At 38.1% G+C, this 8,006-nt stretch overlaps 1 pseudogene; it reads right to left on the reverse strand.

Annotated features, from left to right (window-relative positions):
* LOC131226871 (26S proteasome regulatory subunit 7-like) overlaps positions 1-7,322 on the reverse strand; it is a 12,581-nt pseudogene extending 5,259 nt beyond the window's left edge.
* Between the last annotated feature and the right edge of the window lie 684 nt (positions 7,323-8,006).

An 8,006-nucleotide genomic window follows, 5' to 3' on the forward strand; every position in this document is an offset into this window, starting at 1 on the left:
CACATGCAAATACAAAGATCATTAGTTCCTGTTTCTACTTTTTAGCACTCCGTAAATGCAAGTGTCTTCTATGAGGCTGTTTTGTCATTGATTTTTTTTTTATTATAATTTGATGGATGTATACAATTGTCTAGTCTTCATATCTAAAATTGCAGGCATAGGAATGAAGACCCAATTGATGCCATTTCTGGTGTTGAAAATGGAAGATTTTTAGTTGAGCTCAAACTATTGTCCATGGGAGTTGTATGTACTTGCTAATACTCTGAAGACCAACTTGTGCTTTCAATGGTGCAGGAAATCCTCAATATTTATGCCTGTTTCTAATTGTGGCACTCTGACATACAGCTATCCAGACCATTCAAAATGTGGGTGTCATAGAGGATGGAGCATGTCTCTAAAATCACATTGACCAAGCAATGCTAACCACCCAATTAATGGCCAAAATCATGTTGACCAAGCAATGCTAACCACCCTACTAATGGCCATTAAGTGGATGATTAAAATTAAAAGGGAAAATCAGATGGTTATTATTATCTTCTCAGTGAAATTTTTAGGTTACACTCCACCTATAGTTGGGTCACCGATTTGGATCATCTGGATTGAAAAGTACAACTGGACATGTTTCTGCACCACTTTCTAAATTGTGTAAAACTAGAATAGGAGTCTTGCCCAAGGATCAAGCTCACACCCAATGTATTCACAAAAAGTTTTGGCAATGAGTTTGTTGTAAAAGATACACCGAATGTACAAGAAAACAAGTCTAAAGACTCCCTTAGGGTTAAGAAGATATTGCATTTGGCAAATTGATTACTAAGAGGTCAAGGCATTGTCCAACGTAAATAGGCAGAGGCATACAACATAACATTGCTTCATTCAAAAGATTTTATGATACAGTTGCGTGGCAGAAAAGAGTATAAGAGGGGCTCTCAGCATCATTTGCCAGTTGAGTTGGGGCAGAGGCAAGCAAGAAACTCAAACCAGATCTCTCTTGCAATTCATTGTCCATGTGTGGATCTTGAATATTTGTGTCCTGCTCTCCAAATCAGGCAGACCAAACTCAACCTGACAATCTAGTCGTCCAGGATGCAACAATGCTGGATCTAGTGTGTCAAGCCTGAAATGCATTGGGAAAACAAAAGGCAAATGGGTGAGATGCATCATCAGCCTGCAGGTTATAGAGAAAATTACGATTTTATTTTAGCATTCATCAGAATTCCGACTCTATAAATCATTTCAAGATCCTATTGAAAACTTAAAACAGGAATTTCCAATTTTCTTCCACAATTGGGCTAGACTTGGCTCCACCCAAGAACCATAATTTACAACAGATTATCATGACTCTTAACGACAAGGTTACAGTACTTGAGAAATTGTAGAAACAGATGGCATCATAGGAAACAGCAAATGCAGACACACTCCTATTGGAAATAAAGTTGCCATTGGAAAGAGAGAGAGACAGCAGATGCACACTTCAGCATCAGTGTTAGGCACACGTACTCATCAGAAATTTGACAAAGTACCGGCACGATTGACAGCAGGATAGAGCAGAAATAATTTGTGGGCAGACATTTGAACAAACTTTGATGCCATCAATGATGCTAACCTGTTTGTGGGCAGAAATAATATGTGGGCAGACATGTGAATAACAAGTAGAAGGCTATTTGACAACTAATGCTTCTAACAAGTTTGTTGCCATCAAAACTTTGATGTTTCCTTGAGCATCAAAGCCATTGAGCTCATTCAGAATTTCAAGCATTGTATACTGGACCTCATTGTCTCCACCCACACCATCATCAACGCGAGCACCACCTATCGCGTCCACATCATCAAAGAAGACAATGCAAGCCTTTTTCTGAACTTGCCATCTACAGAATATAAAAAAGATTGGTAAATGGTGACAGCCAAAATGAACTAGCAGAGAATCTGAATAGAACAACTGTAAGAAAACCTTCTAATCTCTGTTAAATAAATTCATTAAATGTCATAGTAGCAACCTACGAAAGCTCATGAACCATCCGGGCTCCCTCTCCAACAAATTTTTGAACAAGCTCATTTCCAATAACACAATTAAAGCACGCATCAATTCTGTTGGCTACATCTCTAGCTAGTAATCTTTTGCCTGTTCCTGGAGGACCATAGCAGAGCAGCCCCTTTGGAGGATCATTGCTGAGCTTCACAAATTTCTCTGGATGGAGCATGGGGAGTTCCACTACCTAAACAAAAAAAAGAAAAAAAAGAAGAAGAAGACAACATCACAACAAGAAGGAAACATACTAACAATAAAGTGTACCTGGAGTCATCATCATTGTCTAAGCTTTATCCCAACTAATCAGGGTTGGCAAAGCACACCTGGAGTGGTATCCATAAAAAAATTAGTGGCTGCTTGATCATTGCAAGGAAAATATACCCTGGTAAAGACAACCACACTGAAATTTTCATGTTGTCTAGCAACAAAACCATGGTGAGAAAAAAATCAGCAAAAAGTTGTTCCTTTTCTACATTGGGGAGTAATGACCAAATGCACCCCTTAACTCACTAGGAGCTCACTGATTTCTGCCTCAGTATGTGAACAAACAGCAGCTCATATCTTGCTATCAAACTGTGGAACTAACTTTGAACATTAAACAAAACTGCAATTCTTCTTCTTCCCCAGGATTCAAGAAGCTGGAGTGATTCTGATCCTATACCAGGCATGGACATGGAAAATTAGGGTGAAACTTGCCCTGAACTGGGAATGGTTGGTAACCTGACCCAGCCAGTCAATGACCAAGTAGTATGGACATGGAAAACTAGGGTGAGATTTAGGTTGACCAGCCAGGTTTGAGAACAATGCTTTTTTCAGTAATCTTCATGTCAAACTTTCAACATCAATCATTTGTGCATGAGACTACTCGGTTACTTAAAAGTGTATTATTTGCTATTTTCTTAAGAATGACAAGATTCTATTCAGCAATAGCGTCTTAATTCCCGTATGTTAATATCTTGTCTAGAAGATCCCAAAGGAAGATTTGTTCTAGTGGACATCTTTTGAGCTAGAGAAATGATCTCAACACCCATAATCTTTAAAGGAAATTCACATAAGAGACATTGAAGATGAAAAGAATATTTCAATTTAGATTATCCAAATGAGTGAGTAAAGTTGACTCGGGTGTCTTAGGCCCTGGTTGTGAACTATGCTTCTTACAATTTTCATGTTAAACATTACTGAAAAAAAATAAAAAAATCTTCATTTGAACAAACTTTGACACCATCAATGATGCTAACCTGTTTGTGGGCAGAAATAATATGTGGGCAGACATGTGAATAACAAGTAGAAGGCTATTTGACAACTAATGCTTCTAACATGTTTGTTGCCATCAAAACTTTCATGTTTCCTTGAGCATCAAAGCCATCGAGCTCATTCAGAATTTCAAGCATTGTGTGCTGGACCTCATTGTCTCCACCCACACCATCATCAACCTGAGCACCACCTATCGCGTCCACATCATCAAAGAAGACAATGCAAGCCTTTTTCTGAACTTGCCATCTACAGAATATAAAAAAGATTGGTAAATGGTGACAGCCAAAATGAACTAGCAGAGAATCTGAATAGAACTAACAGTAAGAAAACCTTCTAATCTCTGTTAAATAAATTCATTAAATGTCATAGTAGCAACCTAGAAAAGCTCACGAACCATCCGGGTCCCCTCTCCAACATATTTTTGAACAAGCTCACTTCCAATAACACAAATAAAATAGGCATCAATTATGTTGGCTACATCTCTAGCTAGTAAAGTTTTGCCTGTTCCTGGAGGGCCATAGCAGAGCACCCCCTTCAGAGGATCAATGCCGAGCTTCACAAATTTCTCTGTATGGAGCATGGGGAGTTCCACAACTTCTCGCATCTTTTCAAGAGATGAGAGAAGAATGGTGTGAAAGAAGAAAGAAGCTTGCAGCCACAAATCAGAACAACAACCAACAAAAAAAAAAACAACAGACCAACAGATCAGGACGTGCAGCAATAGGTGTAGCATGAGATGCTGCAGTGGGGATCGGATATAGCAGGGATTGGATGCAGCAGGGATCGGATGCAGCAGGAGATGATGCAAATGCAGCAGGAGAAGAAGAGGGAGTAGGGATTAGACGTAGTAGGAGATGATGCAGCATGGATATGCATGTGTAAGGATGTGCACAGGTGCATACGCAGGGATGTGTAGCAGGTGCGTGCACAGGGTCGAGTGCAGGGAACGTGTAGCAGGGGCGTGTGGACAAGCCTAGGACGATCGGATGAGCTTGGTGCGCAGGGGACGATCGGACAGAGCTTGATGACAATCGGATAGAGCTTGGTGCGGACAGAGCTTGGGACGATCGGACGAGCTTTGTGAGGGCCGTATCTGACAGGGCAGGGCCGGATCTGACAAGGGAGGAGCTGGATCTGACAGGGGAGTGCCGGATCTGACAGATGGTGGTGCCGGTGATGAAGAAGATGCCGGATTAGGATCGGTATGGCTCTGATACCATGTAAACAAAGCAAAAACAATGAAGGCTTGGACGAAAATGATTTTCCTTTTCTTTTCTGTGTATTTGAGACAACCCTGAAGGGTTGAATATATAGAGTTTTACAATGGCTATACAAGGCAAGATGATAAATACAAAATCTTCCATTTATACATCATTCATCTATAGAATCGGCTAACAAGGCATGTGGCCTGTCTAACATTTTGAACATGAGAACACTTGATTACTTCAAAGTGTACTATTTGAACTTTTCTGAAGACTGACAAGATTCTGTGTAGTACTAGACTACTAGTGGCTTAATTCCTGTAGGTAAAAAAGTTGCACCTTGTAGGAAGACTTGTGCTAATGAGCATCTTTAGAGCACCAACATCCATGACATTTTAAAATGAAGTTCCCATAAGAGACATTGAAAGGAAAATAATATTTTGACATTGATTATCGTAGTGCTACAATAAGGAGATTCAAAATCAAGATATTTGGTACAAACAGAAAAAGGTGCAAGAATCATGTTTTATGCCATCAAATGTATCTGGAAACATAGACCAAAAGGATGAATGTTACTACATTAGTTCAAGTTATCAGTTTTACTTTGGAACACTACTAGTTCAATCACTGAATTTCATGTGGTGACACAACAAATATTATTGATCATTGATGTTTTACATAATAACATTGAATATATGTCTTGGTATGCATGTATGTATCTTTAAAAAAAAAAATGACATATGCATAAATATCCTTGGTAACTTGTGAATTTGAATGCTATATCACACTTACAGCATTGGGTCACCAGGTGCTTTTCCTAGAATGGGAAAAACGCTCATACAAAAGCATTCTTATATGAGAATTAAAATACTCATTACTCACTTCTCGCATAATATAATTTCTACTTCGAAAGCATTAGCTAAATGCATTCTAGATTAGCCTTCAAAACTAATATTTCATTTTTGTTGTTGTTGTTGTTGTTGTAATGATGAGTTGATTTTGGTAATCAGTTTTTGATCTATCTAATTCTACTCTAAATAATGTGGACCTTATGAGAAGCATTCACCTTGATTTTCCTTTTCCATTTTCAGTTTTCATTTTTGGTGCAGTTTTATGTTTTTGTGATTACAAATGTTGGTTTGTGCTTCTTGCCTTGTTTGGTTGTGTATGTTTTTCTGGCACCACTTCAGTGCCTTTCAATGAAATTTTCTTGCTATCTTTCAAAAAAAGTGGTGTCTTGTGCTGCGAGTGATGTCAATGTATGGCTCTACCATGGCTGGTCCCAAAGCCAGGGTAAAAGAGTAATAGTCATGTCAATTACAATTGCATGTCTTATCATGAAGGAAACATCCTAATTAAATCAAAGATGAACAAAACATTGGAAAGTCATTTCCAAAAAAATAAAAAAGAAAAAGAAAAAGGAAAGAAAGTCAAAGAAATTAATAAAGAAAACTATAAAGTGGAAAATTGAACTTACCTAACACGTATGCCTTCTTCAATATCTGTTGGTGAAACTTTATCTACCAAACCAACAGCAAACAGCAGTTACAGAAAGAATTAGGTCCATCAAAATGTGCCAAGTTTCTCAAGTTATACCAAAAATAACAAAAATCACATAGAAAATATACCTTGGCAATTTTCTTAACATTTATTACATACTTTGCATCCTCTGAATTCTGGTTTATTATTTTTGTGCTTCTTCCAACCTGCTCAAAACATGAATAAACACACATGTAAGGTCGAACAACATGCCATGTATTCATAATCAAAACAACAGGCAGCACTCTTAAAGATTACCTGAAGAAGCTTCTCCTCTTGCATCATTTGTTTATCAGAAACAAGATTCCCCTAGCTGGGTGCAGCTAATCCAGTGTCTGACTGTTTTATTCCTGTTGTTTAAATGAAACAAAATCTTCCTATTCAAAAAGTTTTATAATGCAGATAGAGGGGCAAATGCTAAGAAAAGCCCATAATGATGGAGACAAGGAGAATGCACCGAAAAACTTCTTGCAATGAAACTTGGCGATATCAACTGACATAATGAAATGCCTCAATCACAAACTAACTATGCAATGATTTTCCATGTTCCTTAATTTTTCTAATGCATTAATAAATTATTATTTTTAAAAGTGCCAAAAATAAAACCAAGAAACATACCACAAAGTCATAGACCTTCTTGGCCATTTCTTTGATTTCCTTCTCCACTTTCTTTATGCTGGCAGAGTAGGGTCCCAAACCCTGCCATCAAAAAATTCCAAATATCACAAAACATGATGCAGACCCCTATTGAACACTAAACACAACACCAATAACCCACATGACCAACAAAGTGAAAGAAAGAAAGAAGGAAAAGCTCAATGCATTTGAAACCAAAATAAAAAGCCATTATGAGTCAATGGGACACAGATCCAAATCTAAAAATAAGAGATTCTTAGATTTGTTTTTTCTCCCAGTTTGCAAACGCAGAAATTAGATTTTTGAGAATATTCTCAATACTCAAGGGATTCCGTTACTTGGGCTTGCCCGAGGGAATGAAGAAACTGGGTCCTGTTCAGCAACAAACTAACATATTTGAAACTGTTGTTTGGTTATTCAGATCAGTGATCTGATAGGCCTCTCCATAGAAGATGTAATCTACTATCCTTCAAAATTCTCTACAGGACTTGGACTTCTAGCACTTGTAACACTTTGATCAGGGCAATCATCAAAGGGTTGTGATCTTCAATGAAGAAAATGTTCTGCCCATCCCTATTCCATATAAGGTGCATTAAATGAAAAACTTGGATCCCCACTCACTGCTCCACATGTACAGAGTATTGTGCATCAGAAAACAGCACCATTGCTTAGGATATGAGACCCAATATTTGTTGAGGGGCATGCAACTGCACATGCCAAGGTGGCATGCAAGAAACAAGCCTCTCCTTAATGAAATCATACTCAGGTACGGAGAATTTCCAAGGTAGGGCCACACCCTCTTGGGTGAGTCCTGAGTGTCACCTAATCCACTCCCAAATCATACTCGTTAGGTGGCCTTTCTTAACTTACACATGGCATGTGCCTCAAATCCTAATCGCCCATTAATGAAATCATCGTTTGAAAAATCTGATTGATTAGACTATCCGCAAATCATATTAGCCAGCATTTGTTTGTTCGAATACATAGCCATTGGATCTCTGCTCATATTCAATTATCCAGATTGTGGGTCTGAAAATGTATAGACAAAGGTGGTTGCCTGAGAAATCTTTGCTGTGAAAAGATTTAAAACTTTAGAATCAATGGCCCATAGGGCATGGGTCAAAGAGACAGTCCATGTTCGGTAAAAAAATAAATTAAGGGACTCATTTAAATGACAATGTTAGTTTTAGTGTAGATAAGAATTATATTTATCCATACACATGTATGACATGTTTCCACATGCTACATGTGTGACCATCTAAGAACAAACATCCCACCTGTAGATATCAAACAAGCAAACAGTTATAGCAGCAACCTTTTGCCCTTGATCATGGGCTGAAATATATGAC

Source organism: Magnolia sinica, chromosome 15 (assembly GCF_029962835.1).
Source record: "Magnolia sinica isolate HGM2019 chromosome 15, MsV1, whole genome shotgun sequence".
Lineage (NCBI taxonomy): Eukaryota > Viridiplantae > Streptophyta > Magnoliopsida > Magnoliales > Magnoliaceae > Magnolia > Magnolia sinica.